General features: G+C 42.3%; 1 protein-coding gene across 4 annotated transcripts in view; it reads left to right on the plus strand.

Moving 5' to 3' along the window:
• The window catches only part of WDR89 (WD repeat domain 89), a 118,198-nt gene that overhangs the window by 83,515 nt on the left and 18,818 nt on the right, over positions 1-15,865 (plus strand). The window lies entirely within an intron of this gene.

Consider the following 15,865-nt stretch of genomic DNA (forward strand, 5'->3'; position numbering starts at 1 on the left):
TCTATTATTACTGCTACACATTTCAACACATTGTTATAAGGAAAGTTTTATAATCTATATTCGGATTTAAGATTGATGCCTGATTGGCCCACGTGGTTCAAGGGTAACTTCTTTTTCAATCTGTGCACCTCCTAGCTGTAAAAGAAAAAAAAAAATCAGGCTGCAATACTAACCTACAGCCCAAAGCAGTCCCCCTGAGCTTCCTTGTTTTGCCACAAGATGTCCTCAGTCTTCCATGCGATTCCCAACATTGCTCAAACCATAAGATTTAGGACAGGGGTCTTCAAATTATGGCCCTCCGGTTGTTCAGGAACTACAATTCCCATCATGCTTAGCCATGTCTGTAAATGTTAGAGTTTTACAATGCCTCATGGGATGTGTAGTTCTGCAACAGCTGGAGGGCCGTAGTGTGAAGATCTCTGATTTAAGGGGTCCAATTGCATCATATACATTGGTCAGCCTTGCCCAACCAAGTCCCAGCACACAGACGAGTCAATTTACCTTGTGTCTATTAGTTCAGTTCACACCAACACGATGTACTCAAGTCGCATCAGAAATCGCATTAGTATGAACGGAGCCTAAAGCCGTGTACACGGGCCAAATATCTGGCGGCATCGGCCGGTTCAATAGAAACCGAGCAACATTCATCCCGTGTGTACGTCAGCCGGTCCGACAGAAACCAAGAAGGGGCATGACCGAAAAAGGTATGCCGATCGGCTCCCGTTCAGTGCTCTCAGCCAATGGCTAAGAGCGCTAACTGGTGAGTTCTGGCGGGGGGGGGGGTCGTCTCCCTGTCAGAACACAATAGCTCAGCGGGGGGAGATTGGGTACTAACATCGGATTGTTAGTACAGCGGCTCCTGAGCTCTTCAGGTGTTTTTTTTTGTTTTTGTTCAACCCGCTGGCTTGAACGAAAAAAAAACTACTAGTGTGTATAAGGCTAAACAGTAATGGGTCTTTGAAGGTGACAAGAAATTATAACCCTGAGGAAAATGTACATATAATCCACTTATTTATTGGTACGTACATTTCTAAAATGTCCATCAAAGTTTAAAACTAACAAAAGTTTCCATGTATATCAGCACAATGAGATTCAAGATCTTGTATGCAGGTATCTTCATTTTCAGATAGATAAAAACGTTGAGTAGTTACTGCAACATGTTTCGCCCGAACGGACTTTGTCAGGAAAAGTAACAATGCTAGAAGTTACTGCATATGTGAAAAAAAAAACATACTCGAAATGATATAATAAAATATATTGTTGAATTATCATTGTGTGTGTGTGTGTCCACACCTCCCAACGTGAAGCCCATATGGGCTAAACAAGTAACTTCTGGAAGTCATTATCTTCCTGAAAATGAAGATACCTGCATATAAGACCTGGAATGTAATCTCATCATCGTGCTGAATTGTGGAAACTTTGTTACTTTTAAACATTGATGCACATTTAGACATTTTATGCACCAATAAATATGTGGATTTTATGTCAATTTTCCTCATTGTACTTCTGATTGGCACCTTCAAAATCCCATTACTGTTTCCATAAAATAAAGGAATATAGAAGGTGTGCTACCCCAGGAACTCGGCCCAGAGATCTCACTAACAGAAATCGGCAGGTGGTGGAACCTCTTCAACATTTACCAAAAATCTGACATTAGTTTTGTGTGAAATGACCTTGAGGCATGATAAGTACCACGAGATGCAATATTCAACCTTCCTGAAAGTGCCACCAAGATCCACAAGTTTGCATTATTTTGAATGGGCTGTCAACACACCCCAGCAGGATCAATGGACTGAAAGGGAAAGTGTTTGTAATGAAACGCACTGCAACGTGTAGTAGTGTAGTGTAGTGCAGGTGTGTTGCTTTAGTGTATTGAGGCATTAAAAAGGAATAGTAGCGGGTTACAGTGTGTGGCGGTAATGCACCCATTACCAAGGTGCGATTCCTTCCTTAGAAACACACCTCCAGGTAATGGTCTGTGGCCTGGTTAATATGTTGTAACCACTTTGAACACTGCAAGGCATGATGGAAATGTGTTTTTTTTCTATACTGTCCATATCCTGGAAGTCAATAAATTTTGGTGATTCTAGTGGCACTGTCAGGAGAATTGTAGAGCGGTGCATGTGGATTGGAATAAGTGATGAAACAATCGCATCCTGATCAATCCATACTATAAGTACTTTGCTGCTTGGTAGTTGTGGTTGAATCCAGCCTATACTCCTTCCAGAATTGCTTTAGAACAGGACTTGGTGCCATTGGCCACTGTTTAAATTCTTTTTTATATTACTTTGTTTATTTTTGTGGGGGGGTGGAGGAATCAATTTTGCGCAAAAAGTTTTCGTTGTGATAGGTCTCTCCTTTTTTTTTTTTTTTTTAAGACCGTTCTACCAGTAGACTATCATAAGTCTACAGCATTCAGCTTATATCTGGATACACACAAATATCAATAATGTTATGTTACAGAAGCACCAGTGAGCATTTACTATATAATAAATAAAATAGACTAAAAGGAATGTGGCATTGGTGTGATACTCGATCCTTCCAGCAGGTGGAGCCATAAGCAGGAAATTTTGTGCAGTTGGATGATCTGGATTACCCATACATATTCAAGATTTATTTTTAATCTGATTTGTGTGGAACTCAATATAAATATTGCAATGCGAGTGCAGAAGGCTGATAAAAATCTCAGCTGCTGAGGCTTATTTTTCTTGCGTACTCTACAGCCCTCTGGGTTGTGCTATATGTTTAACTTGGCATCATAGTGTTTTGTTGCAAGCAGAAACATATGTGCGTTTTGTGCTGACCTTATACCTCTCTTAATGTGAACCTTTCCATACAGTATACATTGAGCAACTAATGGCCTACCTCCTCACAAGTGAAATATCTGTTCACTCCCTACTGCATCATGTTCATAAAAAAAAAAATGATAGTAACTTAGGATCAGGGAAAGCTCCCATAGCATATTTTTCCCATAATATTGTTTTCTAATTCAGGTCTACTTGGCTGTGGTATTCTGACCATGGACCATACCAAGTAGGATCTATTGTTTTTAAATTTGTGTGCATGTTCCAGGCAGCCCTAGCTGACTCGAGTGACACGCTGTAGTATTCCTCTTCACTCCTTCCATGGCAGCTTCATAAAAGGTTGTGCAAGGAGGAAGGGGCCATGCTAGGGAATTAACTAGTTCATTTTTTGTCAAGTTTGTGTTGCTTTAGGCTAGGTTCACATCCTTGTGTTTCCTGTCCCCGACCCCTTTTTTTTTTTAAATGCACCCGAAACTGCAACACGTTTTCTGAAGGGTGGGTGTGACATTAAGCATTTTGGCTGCAGGAACGTGTGCGATTTACATGTGTACCCGCAATAGTGTGGCTTTAGCCTTTTAATAATCTCTTTGTTTTGTTTATTTTTTCTTTTATCTGAAGGGGCCTAGTTGCCCCATCCAGACAACAAAAAAAAAAAGCACATATACAAGATGTGACAATTTTATTCCTGGAATGGACCTGTAATAACCTTATCTTTGGGCCCCTGGTGACGTAGTTTATGACAAAACGTGCGTAGGGTCGAATCGAAGGTGGTGGAGCTACCATGTCCGTGCATGTTCCCACATTGCATTGTGGGGTACATAGTTCTACTGAACCGATAGGCACACATGTTTTAACATCCTTTACAATAAAGTATCTCAAGGATTTTATACTATGCAAGCCTAGGGCTCTGTTTTTGTCTATTTCCGGGACCACAAGCTGCTGAGGACTGGTCTGGAGAGATCTGTGGGCGAGTCCTGTATTCCATCGTTGGGATTTTCCCCCCACCCTAAGCGCTCTTTGACTTTTCTATGCTAAATAGTCACACGTCCTTTGGTAAGCTGACATTGTCATTGGGTGTTAAGGCACATGGTGTGTTTCTTCAATAAAGGGAAGTTGTTATACACGGGGATTCCATCTGATATATTCTGAATTTATCTAAACGGTGTGGGACTTTTGACACTGTTTGACCTTTCCATCCAAGGATTCACACCAGTGCTTTATGTTACTTTAAGACTGTTTGCATGATTTCTTAATGGATTCACTATTGTCTTTTATGCATTGCCCTATATTTTAGTGAGTGTGGTTTATTATTCACTTAATTATTAATTTGTTATTTTGTGCATTTATGCTAAAAAAAATTATTTCGATGTTTACATTATCGGTAGAACCTACAGGAATTCACTATAGCTTTTTGTGTATTGTACGTTATTATTTTCAGTGAGCGCGGCATATTAAGTGGAGTTCCACCCAAAAATGGAACTTCCACTTTTTGGATCCCCCCCGGCGTCACATTTGGCACCTTTCAGGGAGGAGGAGGGAGCAGATACCTGTCTAATACAGGTATTTGCTCCCACTTCCTGGCATAGATCACCGCGGCGCTTGCGGTGATCTATGCCACTTCTGGCGCCTACCCTGTCCTCCCCCGCTGTATTCTGGGAGACACACAGGTCCCAGAACAGAGCAGGGACCTGAGAGGACGCGCAGCGCTACTCACGCATGCGCAGTAGGATGGCCTTACTGAGGATGGCGGCGGCAGCCAAGAGCCGAAAGGACGGATCGGCTTCGGCTGCCGACATCGCGGGCTCCCTGGACAGGTAAGTGACCATATATTAAAAGTCAGCAGCTGCAGTATTTGTAGCTGCTGGCTTTTAATATATATATATTTTTTTTCAGCGAACCTCCGCTTTATCTACTGAATAACCTTATCATACACCTCTGCATTCTTCAAAAGATTGGATGAAATTCTTTCTGATCTTCTGTCAAAATTCGAGGCACCATCATTACGGAAGTCTTTCTCATTCCCTAATCCCACGTTAGAATCTGCTGAACTGTTTCCCTGTTTATGTTCAATTCTTCTGCCATCATTTGCACACTCAATCTTCGATCTGAAAGTATGAGGGTTTGCACTCTGTCCATATTTGTATCTGTCCTTTGTGTGTTTGGCTGCCCACCTCTTGCGTCATTGTGGACATTTTTCTGTCCCTCCTTTTAAACCAGTGGTTCCCTGTCCTCAAGTACCCCCAATAGGCCATGTTTGCAGGTTTTCCTTTATCTTGCACAGGTGCTTTAAATCAGTCAATGGCTTGGTATTTTGATAATAAAAAAATGTAGCGCATAACAAACAAAATGACGTGATGTCTGTGTAAAGCAAAAAGTCCATAAACTATAAAGTTTATAAAAACAAATACACTAGGCTGAAGGAGTGACAAACAAGAGTTCTGATTGGCTAGTAGGGCTGCAACTAACAATTATTTTCATAATCGATTAGTTGGCCGATTATTGTTTCGATTAATCCATTATTTGGTTAATAACCTTAAAAAAAAGTGTGGTGTATAATTTAGTTTAATATGTAAAGTTTAAAAAAAAAAAAAATTCCTAAATATCTCAATGCAGTGGTAAATATAAATTACCAACTTTATGGTTAAGGAGCAAAAGCTCTAATCCACTCTGAGAATAAGACAGAGGAGATATACTGTATATACTATTAGAGGAGATATACTGTATATACTATTAGAAGAGATATACTATTAGAGGGTGAATCTGCTAAATATCATCAGACTCAGATCAATTTTTTTCATTCAGCGAATGTACAAAGATTTTTCTTTTGAATATTCTCGTCTGAAAATTGACCGTGTGGCCAGCATAAGGCTTGATAAACACCTATGCAGTTTGCTTTTGATCCATTTCTGCAGTGCTTTTTGCTGTGCGTTTTGATTTTTGCACACGTGATTTTGCTGCAATTTTGCGTTTTTGCATTTTTTATGCACAATTTGTTGTTGGGCAAATTTAAAAACACAAATTGCAGCAAAAACGCATTACGTGCTTTTTAGCAGCATCTCCATTTAAGTATATTGAACCAAAAAAGCATGGTTTGTGTTAAGAGAAAAAAAAAAAAAAAGTCCCTGACCCTTTCCAAATACGCAGCGGCTGAAAAAAGCATAAATGTGAACGTGTCCCATAGGAAACCATGTACCGTATTTATCGGCGTATAACACGCACCGGCGTATAACACGCACCCCAATTTAGGAGGGAATTTTAAGGAAAAAAAACTTTTAGGAGGGAAGTTGAAGGGAAAAAAAACTTAAATTTAAATGCCCTTCATTGCAGCCATGTCAGTGCAGCCATGTCAGTGCAGCCATGTCAGTGCAGCCATGTCAGTGCAGCCATGTCAGTGCAGCCATGTCAGTGCAGCCATGTCAGTGCAGCCTTCCCCAGTGCAGCCTTCCCCAGTGCAGCCTTCCCCAGTGCAGCCTTCCCCAGTGCAGCCTTCCCCAGTGCAGCCTTCCCCAGTGCAGCCTTCCCCAGTGCAGCCTTCCCCAGTGCAGCCTTCCCCAGTGCAGCCTTCCCCAGTGCAGCCTTCCCCAGTGCAGCCTTCGTCAGTGCAGCCTTGTCAGTGCAGCCTGGGATCCCCTGTCCCTGCTTCCAGGGCTTCAAAATCGCGGTCCGCGATTTGAAAATGGCACCGCCGGCGCCGAAGTACACAGAGCCGGTCCTCGGCTCTTTCCGGCGGCTCTCGTTTACTTTCGGCTCCACTCGTAGTCCCGAGCGGAGCTATCCGAGTAGGTTCGGATAGCTCCGCTCGGGACTACGAGTGGAGCCGAAAGTAAACGAGAGCCGCCGGAAAGAGCCGAGGACCTGCTTTGTGTACTTCGGCTCCGGCGGCGCCATTTTCAAATCGCGGTCCTCGATTTTGAAAATGTGACAGCTCGGGATCGGCGTATAACACGCACCTGCGACTTTCCCCTGATTTTAAGGGGAAAAAAGTGCGTGTTATACGCCGATAAATACGGTAAATGAACTGTAGTGCATTTCTGCAAAAAACACCAAAAACACAAAGGTGTAAAGCAGGTCTAAGATGTTTAGTGACATAATGGGGTTAAAAAAAATAAAATTAGCTCTTTAGATAATCACTACTGTAAGGGGTTCATTTTTTTACTGTAGAACTGTGAAAGTTATATTTACAGTAACGATTATTTGCTCTTTTTATGCTATAAAGGGCTCATTTTAGTTTTTTTTTTTTAACCCCATTATGTTGCTGTCTGATTAATCGATTATGAAAATAGTAATCGAATAATCAACAACTAATCGATTATGAAATTAATCGATTAGTAGTTTCAGCCCTATTGGCTAGTGTAATAATATGAGTGATAAATGTCCAACGGTGTGTGAACACGCGAACAGCCACCCAGGATGGTGAGTTTCCAAATAGGGACAATGGATATGTAGATCCGTCCGTATGGGCAACATCAGGGAAACCAACAACAACAGATAAATGGTAAGTGTGTGCTCTTACCGGATCCGGTGGACTCTAATATCAGTGATATAGAGTCTTAACAGGCAGTGTGCCACACATGGCAGGTGTAAGGGTGTCCAGGTAGTTGGGGTCTCTGGTTGTGACCTCTGGAATGGACTCCTCCGGAACCATAGGAATAGACTGCTTTAGCTGGAGCTGGAAACTGGAATCTTGATAATGGTATTGGTGCTGAGCACCATCAATGGTGTGCTATTAAATGCCTGGCAGTGGCTATGCAAGAAACTGTCCAGGACTATTGAATCATTAGTATAGATGACTATCAATTCAGGAATGCGCAGGGTCTTGGTATTTTGGACAGCTATTTTATCTAAGAGAAATTCCCAAAGCATGGCCTGTCGGCGGGTACTTGAGGACAGGGTTGAGAACCGCTGCTTTAAACCACCTATCCCATTCTAAAACACTTCCATTACGTCATGGTATGTTCACTATAAGCCTGTTTGTAGCCGAGAGTTTTGCAGTTTTGTCAATTTTCATGCAAAATTTGATGTTAATCTGCTGCTCCAGATTCTTGTAACTCATTTTCTGCCAATGACGAAATGCACATATGTGCTATTTCTTCTACTACTCTGTAAAGATCGAGTCAACTGGTCTGCGACCCAAGCAAGTGCATGTTTGAACATGTCAGAACATGCTTGAGTGCGAGTGGCTGTGTGACTCACCACCATAGTGCTACCTATCGCTCCTGCTGCCCTCAGTGTCTCCTGTGAAAGGCATGGGTATTGCATTAAAGGGGTTGTAAAACTTTCTGTAGTGCAGCAGCCCCCCAGAGCCCCCTTTTACTTACCTGAAAATGATTGTTCCAGCGACGGGGACCAGCACAGCATCTCCAGCCGCTGTCTTGGGTCCTCATTGGATAGATTATTAGCAGTAGGAGCCATTGGCTTCTGCTGCTGTCAATCAAATCCAGTGACACGGGGGTGGGGCCGAGTCCTGCTGTGTCAATATACACTTCTTTTGGTTTATTTTTTACCAAAGAAATGTAGTATTATAAATTTTGGCCCAAATTTATGAACAAAAATTACTTGTTTGCAAAATTTTATTATAGAAACTAAATGGGTTTGTTTGTTTTTTGTTTTTTTTTTTTTTTTTTTTTTTATTTTCACTCTTTTTTTCACTTATGTCACAAAAAATAAAAGAACCCAGTGGTGATTAAATACCACCAAAAAGCTCTATTTGTGTGAAAAAAAAAGAAAGATAAAAAATTTTGTTTGGGTACAGTGTTGCATGACTGAGTAATTGGCATTCAAATTGTGAGCGCACCAAAAGCTGAAAAATTGGTCTGGGCAGGAAGGGTGTATAAGTGCCCTGTATGGAAGTGGTTAACGCTATATGGCCAAAGGTTTGTAGACAACTGGATACTTATGTGAGCTTGTTGGTGTTCCTATTCCAAAACCATGGGCGTTAATATGAAGTTGCCTTCATTGTTCTGGGAAGGCTTTCTGCAAGATCATGGAGTGTCTGCTTCAGAATTTAAGCCCATTCAGCCAAGAGAGCATTTGTGAGGTCAGTTATTGATGTTAGATGAAAAGAACTGACTCGAAATTGGCATTAAAGTTCATCCCAAAGGTGTTAGTAGGGTTGAGGTCAGGGCTTTGTTCAGGCCACCAGACTTCCCCCTAAACTGTGGCTACAAGTTGGAAGTGTGCAATTGTCTTGGATATCTTTGTATGGTGCAGAATTTACCCTTTTCTAAAAGCACCTGAACTCCGTTATTTAAAATGTCTGCATATTTTTGGTCATATAGTGAATAAACCTTTAGACAGTTAGGATTGGGTTGTGCTACACAATTTATGGTTTTTATATTTATCAATTTTGTTTGTTCCATTAGGTTTTTGGTATGTGTATTTTTCCTATTGGACATATTCTCTATTATTCTTGGATAAGCTAGAATGATCTGGCTATGTCCTCTGTTTGTCCTGCTCTCTGTGTATCGCACTTCAGGAGATGTTGGCACTCTATAAATCAATACTAATAACACTCAAGAAGTGAAGTTTATTTTAATTGCCCAGGGTATGACGCCAGGACAAAGATATCTTTCAATACACTATACAGACAGCACTCCAGAACCATGGCATGCAGTCCATCGTTTACCATCCAGCTTTCCTCGTTGTGGGCCTTGTGTGCCAGAGGGTCTAAAATAAGACCTGTATCCATCATTTTTTTGCAGATTGGACTTTTATTTTCCACTACGGGTATTAGTCTGGCTGCCATGGAGTAATGTAGACAGTTCTACAGTGCTTTCCGTGCATTCCAAACAAGTGGCTCAACTGCACATTATTAGATTGTGTTTTTTTTTTCCCTCTGTAGCCTCCCTGGCGGTATTCCCGAGTGTGGCTCGGGGTTAAAATTCAGTACCATTAGCGGTAACCCCGAGCCACACTCGGGATCGCATTGCAGGATCCTGGGGCGGCTTTACTTACCTTGTCCCCGGGATCCTGCGATGTCCCCCGCAGTGTCCGAGGGCTCCGTCCTCCTCCAAAGCCTCTCCGTGCCAGGCTCCGTTCCCTGCGAGCGGCGCGACGCACGGGGGCGGAGCCTGGCGGCAAATTCAAAAAACTGTCAAAATCATAACACATACAGTACTGTAATCTTACAGATTACAGTACTGTATGAAATGATTTCACATCCCTTTTGTCCCCAGTGCTCTGGCCCATGCCCTGCATGCAGTTTTACATGATATACACTGTTCTTTCTGCCTGGAAACTGGAGATTGTCCATAGCAACCAAAAAGTGTCCCTTTACGTCAAAAGTGGCTTTAGACCAGCTAGAAAACAGCGATAGTAAATTAGAACACTTGCAGAATTGAGCGATTAGTGAATTGTGGGGAAATTTATTTTATTACTATTTTTTTAAATTTTTTTTTAATTATTTATTTTTATTTATTATATTATAATTTATGTTTTTGTGTTTCAAACTTTATCATACCCGGGATATCTACTAGACTCTGGTTTGGACAGATTTAAGTGTGTTATTGTTAAGATTTACAGACCTACAATATAAAACGCCAAATTTCCATGCAAAATAATTGTACCGCTTTCAGCACCTAAAATCCGAAAGAATCATACCGCCAGGGAGGTTAAAGGTAGAACTAAAGGCAAAACATTTTTCCAATTTTTGGATAGAGTAAGGGAGGGCTATAACCGTAAAGTTGTTGGTTTTTTTGTGGTTGTTCCGTTGTCCCGTAGCCAAAACGGGAAGTGAGAAAATATCTTAATTAGGGAATCCCTGGTTGTCACCAGAATTGGTGTCTCTGTTGGAAATTATCCCTATTATTCCTGTTTTGGGGACAACCCAAAATTTGGGATTCTTTTTTACTTTCACTTTCGGTGATAATAGTAAACTTCTCTAACGGAGAGGGTAAATCTGTGTTTCTCAACCTTTTTTCAGCCAAGACATCCTTTAAAATGATAAACAATCCCGAGGTACCCCATTCTAAAATGTAAAAACTAAACAAATCATTTTACATTATGCAGCAACCACCCCAGACACAGGACACCCAGAATTAGAGGTGATTCATTCTTCCAAAGTTAAATACCCCTTTGCATTTTGGTACTCGCTAGTATTCCAATGTTTCTCTTCTCCCTCAGTTTCCCGCCCTCACTCATCTAATGTGACACCAGGGCTGACGGAGAGGAGCAATGGAAGGGCAAACAAGGATGCTGTGCAGGCGCCTAATGTTCTTGTGATATCATTGGTTGTTGAGACACCGGTGGCTGGAAGGTTGTAATGGTGCACAATGAAAAAGCTGGCTTGTATACATTTTTTTTGGCAATTTATGGACATTTTGTCATGGCACCCCTGAGGAAACCTGAAGGTACCCTGGTTGAACGTTGGGGTACATCACCTCAATGAGGGCACAGACCGCAATAAAGATGTGACAGGTGTTCTAATCCCTCTACACTACATTCAAAACAACAACAAAAAAAGTTTTGCCTTTTAGTTATTCTTTAAGCCAAACTCCCCTTTCAGCAGCAAATTCAAAAAGTGACCCAGCAGTACCAAACCTAAAAATGCTATTGTTGCAGTACACACCTCCTCTCTGATGCTGTCCTCTGTAGAAGGTCTGCTCCATCCAAGCACTGGTCTTCGGGGTTGAAATCAAATTTGAAACTAAAGTTTTGCTTTAAGGCAGGGGTCTCAAACTGGCGGCCCTCCAGCTGTTGCAAAACTACAAGTCCCATGAGGCATTGCTAGGCTGACAGTTACAAGCATGATTCCCTCAGGCAGAGGCATGATGGAACTTGTAGTTTTGCAACAGCTGGAGGGCTGCCAGTTTGAGACCCCTGCTTTAAGGGCTTCACAGTACAATGTCATGTGACACAACAGAGGTGATTTATTATTTTTTTTCCCCATCTGTTGCAGCACGCTGCATTGGGCAGCCCTTCAAAGCACAAAAACAGTGCAGGTTGAATTTTTTTTTTTTTTTGTAGAGAGCTCAAACCCTTTGTGAAGGTGTGTTGGGGTACCATTCAAAATGAATAACACTGCGGCTGCTGGACAAAGAACTGCATGTTTTTAGTGAGAGTGCATTTTGGGTTATTGTTTTAGTGCTTACCTCGTCTTGCTCATTTGTTACACTGGCCCAGGATTTGTCTGGCCCGATCGCCCCCCCCCCCCCCCCCCCAACAGGTGGTGGGCAGACTCAGCTGACTACAGAACCTGAAAAAGTCTGCTCCTGATGTCATCAGATGGTGGTGCAGGGCCCAAGCTGTGGCTACAGATCAATAAATCGCAGCAGAACACTGGATTCTCTGGGCAGGTGAGAGTGTTAGTTAAGGACAACCCAACAACCCAACGTAACAGATAAGTACAGGGAAGAAAAAATAAATATAATTTTTTTTTTTTTTCAAGCAGAGCGCCACTTATCTGCCTCCTCCCTCCGCTGCCACATTTGGCATCTTTTTGGGGGAAAGGGGGGTGCAGGTACCTGGTTTTGGGCCCCCTCTTTCCCCAGCAGTCGGCCCATTCACAAAGCACAGCGCACTTTGCGCATGTGCAGAAGGAAACAGGCTGTAAAGCCGCAAGACTTCACTGCCGGTTTCCCTTCTTTAAGATGGCCGCGGCAGCACCCAGTAGCCAATTAAAAAAGCGGCTCGGGTGAGACACTGCTGGATTTCTGGACAGGTAAGTGCCCTAATATTGAACGTCAGCAGCTACAGTATTTGTAGCTGCTGACTGTTAATATTTTCTGAGGCAGCCTGGAGCTCCGCTTTTTGAGATGTTTCTGATAAATTAGGCTTTTATTAGGCTTCTTTCCCGGTGTATAGAAGATATTGCTCCTTTAGAAGAATTCTTGCGGTACTGACAACAGTCTGAGTGATTCACCTTCATTCTAGAATTCTTTTGTGCTTTTATTAGGAAGATCTCCTATTTCCTGTCTCCCTGATGCAAACCAAATAGATCTTACAGGTCTGTCTCTCCGAAGCTTACAAACCATTTCCTGCCCTGTAGAGGAAGAGCTTGGCGCCTGCAGTTTTGAAGTTAAAAATGTGGCTGTCTTTTGTCGGCATTCCAGCAAATATATGTTTTTGGTTTTTTTTCTGGATTTTATTGTGCCCTCAGATTTTAGAAGGAATGGCTTATGGAATTGGTACTGATTATTTGATGTGATTTACAATAGAGCTTTACTCCAAGTTTTAGAGCTATAGTAAACCTCCTGGAAGCATGGGGGGTTCTCCATAGTGACCACCTTGGAAGCACATGTGACTGTTCTGAATGGGCAAAGTGACAGGCTCTTTAATAGCTTTATAAAAAGATTAGGGGACACAGGAATTGATTCTTGGACCATGGGTTTTATGCTGATATCTTCAAGTGAATGGGCACTGGCAAAAGCTTTGCTGGGACTGCCCCCCCCCCCCTTTTAGGTTACCCATATAACCCCACACACTCTGTGAGGCTTCAGGTTTTTTTTCTAGTGTACTTGGGTGATGGACCCCTTCTCCTGTGAAAGAAGATTTATTTATTTTTTTCTATTTATCACTAGTTTCCCTTCCTTCATTGACTGACACTTCTTTAAGGCTGGGTTCACACTACTGCCGGATGCGGCTCACAGCAGGGGTCCGGTGCTTCTCTGTTCTCCGTCTCAGGGACAAATCAGGACCACATTTTTGCCTGAATTCAGCCCTGAAACCGAGCCAAAGACACACAGGACTCCTGTGCAAGTCGCTGCGCAGCCGGCATGGAGCTATGTGAATTGGCTCCCTAGAGAGACGGTCACAATCTCCTGTCATGCGAATATATGCGGGGAAACCCACATCCAATTCACACTAGTGTGAACCCAGCCTTAAGATCCAACTGCTTATTGCCTCATAGTTACCCTAGATGTACTGTACATCCTAGGAACTGTACCCTGACCCCGCAGTAGCAGGGCCAGCCTGTAATATTTGCTTCGGGCACTGGATCCTGCCTTTGGTGTTCACCTTGGTACGTGGTGCAATGAGTGATTTGGCCACAGGGTGCTATACAGGTCCAGGGCCGTGGTCCATTCCTGTGGCACCCAGACCCTGAAACCCCCTTTGTGGGTATGCCCACCATGATGGGACCAGTGATTAGGGCAAAGTTTTTTTTTCCCTGTATTTTTTTTTTTTATGTTCAAGTTCCAGGATATATATATATATATATATATATATATATATATATATATATATATATATATATATATATATATATATATATATATATATATATATATATATTAGGGTTGTCCCGATACTAGTATCGGCACCGATACCGAGCATTTGCCCAAGTACTTGTACTCGGGCAAATGCTCCCGATGCTTCCCCCGATACCTGGAGGACAGCTGTGATCGGCGCGTGGGGGAGTTACAGGATTCTCCCCCAGCGGCTTTCACCAGCTTTAGTGACATACAGCGGTGATCGCTCACAGCTGACTGTCACTGCATCCTCCTCCATGCTCCCTCTGTTCCTCTGTGCCTCTCCGCTGTCCCCTGCATTCCTCTATCCTTATCTGTCCCCTCCGTACTCCCCCTCCGTTCCTCTCTCCTTATCTCTCCCCCTCCGTTCCTCTATCCTTATCTGTCCCCTGCATTCCTCTCTCATCTGTTCCCTCCGTTCTCCCCCTCAGTTCCTCCGTCCTCCCCCTCCTTCCTTTGTGTATGGATAGAGTCAGCTGACTCTGTCCATTCACATAACTGAAACATTGTAATCTTCTGTGATTACGATGTGTCAGTTTATGAATGGAGAGAAGCCGCTGTCATCTCTCCATTCATTCTCAGTGCAGCTGACACTGCAGAGAAAGGGACTGGGGAATCTCTATCCTCTGTCTCTTTCTCTGTTTCAAGGGGGAGATATCAGAGGTCTGTTAAGACCCCTGATATCTCACCAAAGCCCCCCAACAGGGCTGATTTAAAAAAAAAAAAAAACAATAAATAATAAAAAAATATTATTGTAAAAAATAAAAATTGTAAAAGAAAACAAAAAAAAAAACCACACACACATACAACGTTCACCCCCCCCCCCAAAAAAAATAGCAAAAAAAAAAACTGTCACGTGACATTAAAAAAAAAGTATCGGTAATCGGCATCGGCGAGTACTTGAAAAAAAGTATCGGTACTTGTACTCGGTCCTAAAAAAGTGGTATCGGGACAACCCTAATATATATATATATATATATATATATATATATATATATATATATATATATATATATATATATATATATATATATATATATATATATATATATATATATATTATAATATAATTTTGCTGCATCATTATTTAGATCTGTAGTATTCTACTCTGTTAAATATCTTGTTGTTCTACAAGATATACTGCAGTGTAGGTATATAGGTTATGGGGGTAATCTTCACTTCCAGTGTTCTTTTCCCTAGCTGTTTTTATCTCGCTTTATTTGGCCTTCTAGTGTTCACCTGCTTAAAATCAGCAGTCTTTTCATCTCACTACCAGAAGTCCGTCTCTGGCCAGTGACGTAGTGCTTACAAGACTCCTCAATGCCCATGTCTGGCTACCATTTTCGGAAGTCGATGCAAGCTGATTGTTTGCTGTCTCGCCCGCTGCCTGATATGCTAGAGACATAGCCACAGACACTTGGTTAGGACCTGGGTTATTTTGATTCCTTCATACCAGACATGTTGAAACCCCTCAGTCAGTTAGCGGTGGTGGATTACAGGTGCTTGGATGCAGGAGCACATGGGACAAACGGTGGGAATTCTGCTGTAGGCCCTGAAGAAACTCCAAGTTCCTCTCAGGTTAAGTAGTTCCCTTGTTCCATAATAGGGTCTTCCACTGACACCACTCCTTCAGTTGTGAAACGTGCAGCCTGTCTAAAGAGGAATATTTTTCAACTATGTCTGATCTACTGCAAAGGTGATCACCACTTCTGGAAATTGCGAGTGCCAACAGCCGTAAACACTCCCCTGCCTCTCCTCCACTTTGGAACTACATTCATGAGTTACAACCTGAATTGTCTGGCATGCTTACATTTCATAAGGCAAAGGGGACTCAGACATCACAGCAGAGGCTGCTAAAGAATTTTCACCACCAGC

Source organism: Aquarana catesbeiana, linkage group LG13, assembly GCF_042186555.1.
Source record: "Aquarana catesbeiana isolate 2022-GZ linkage group LG13, ASM4218655v1, whole genome shotgun sequence".
Classification (NCBI taxonomy): Eukaryota; Metazoa; Chordata; class Amphibia; order Anura; family Ranidae; genus Aquarana; species Aquarana catesbeiana.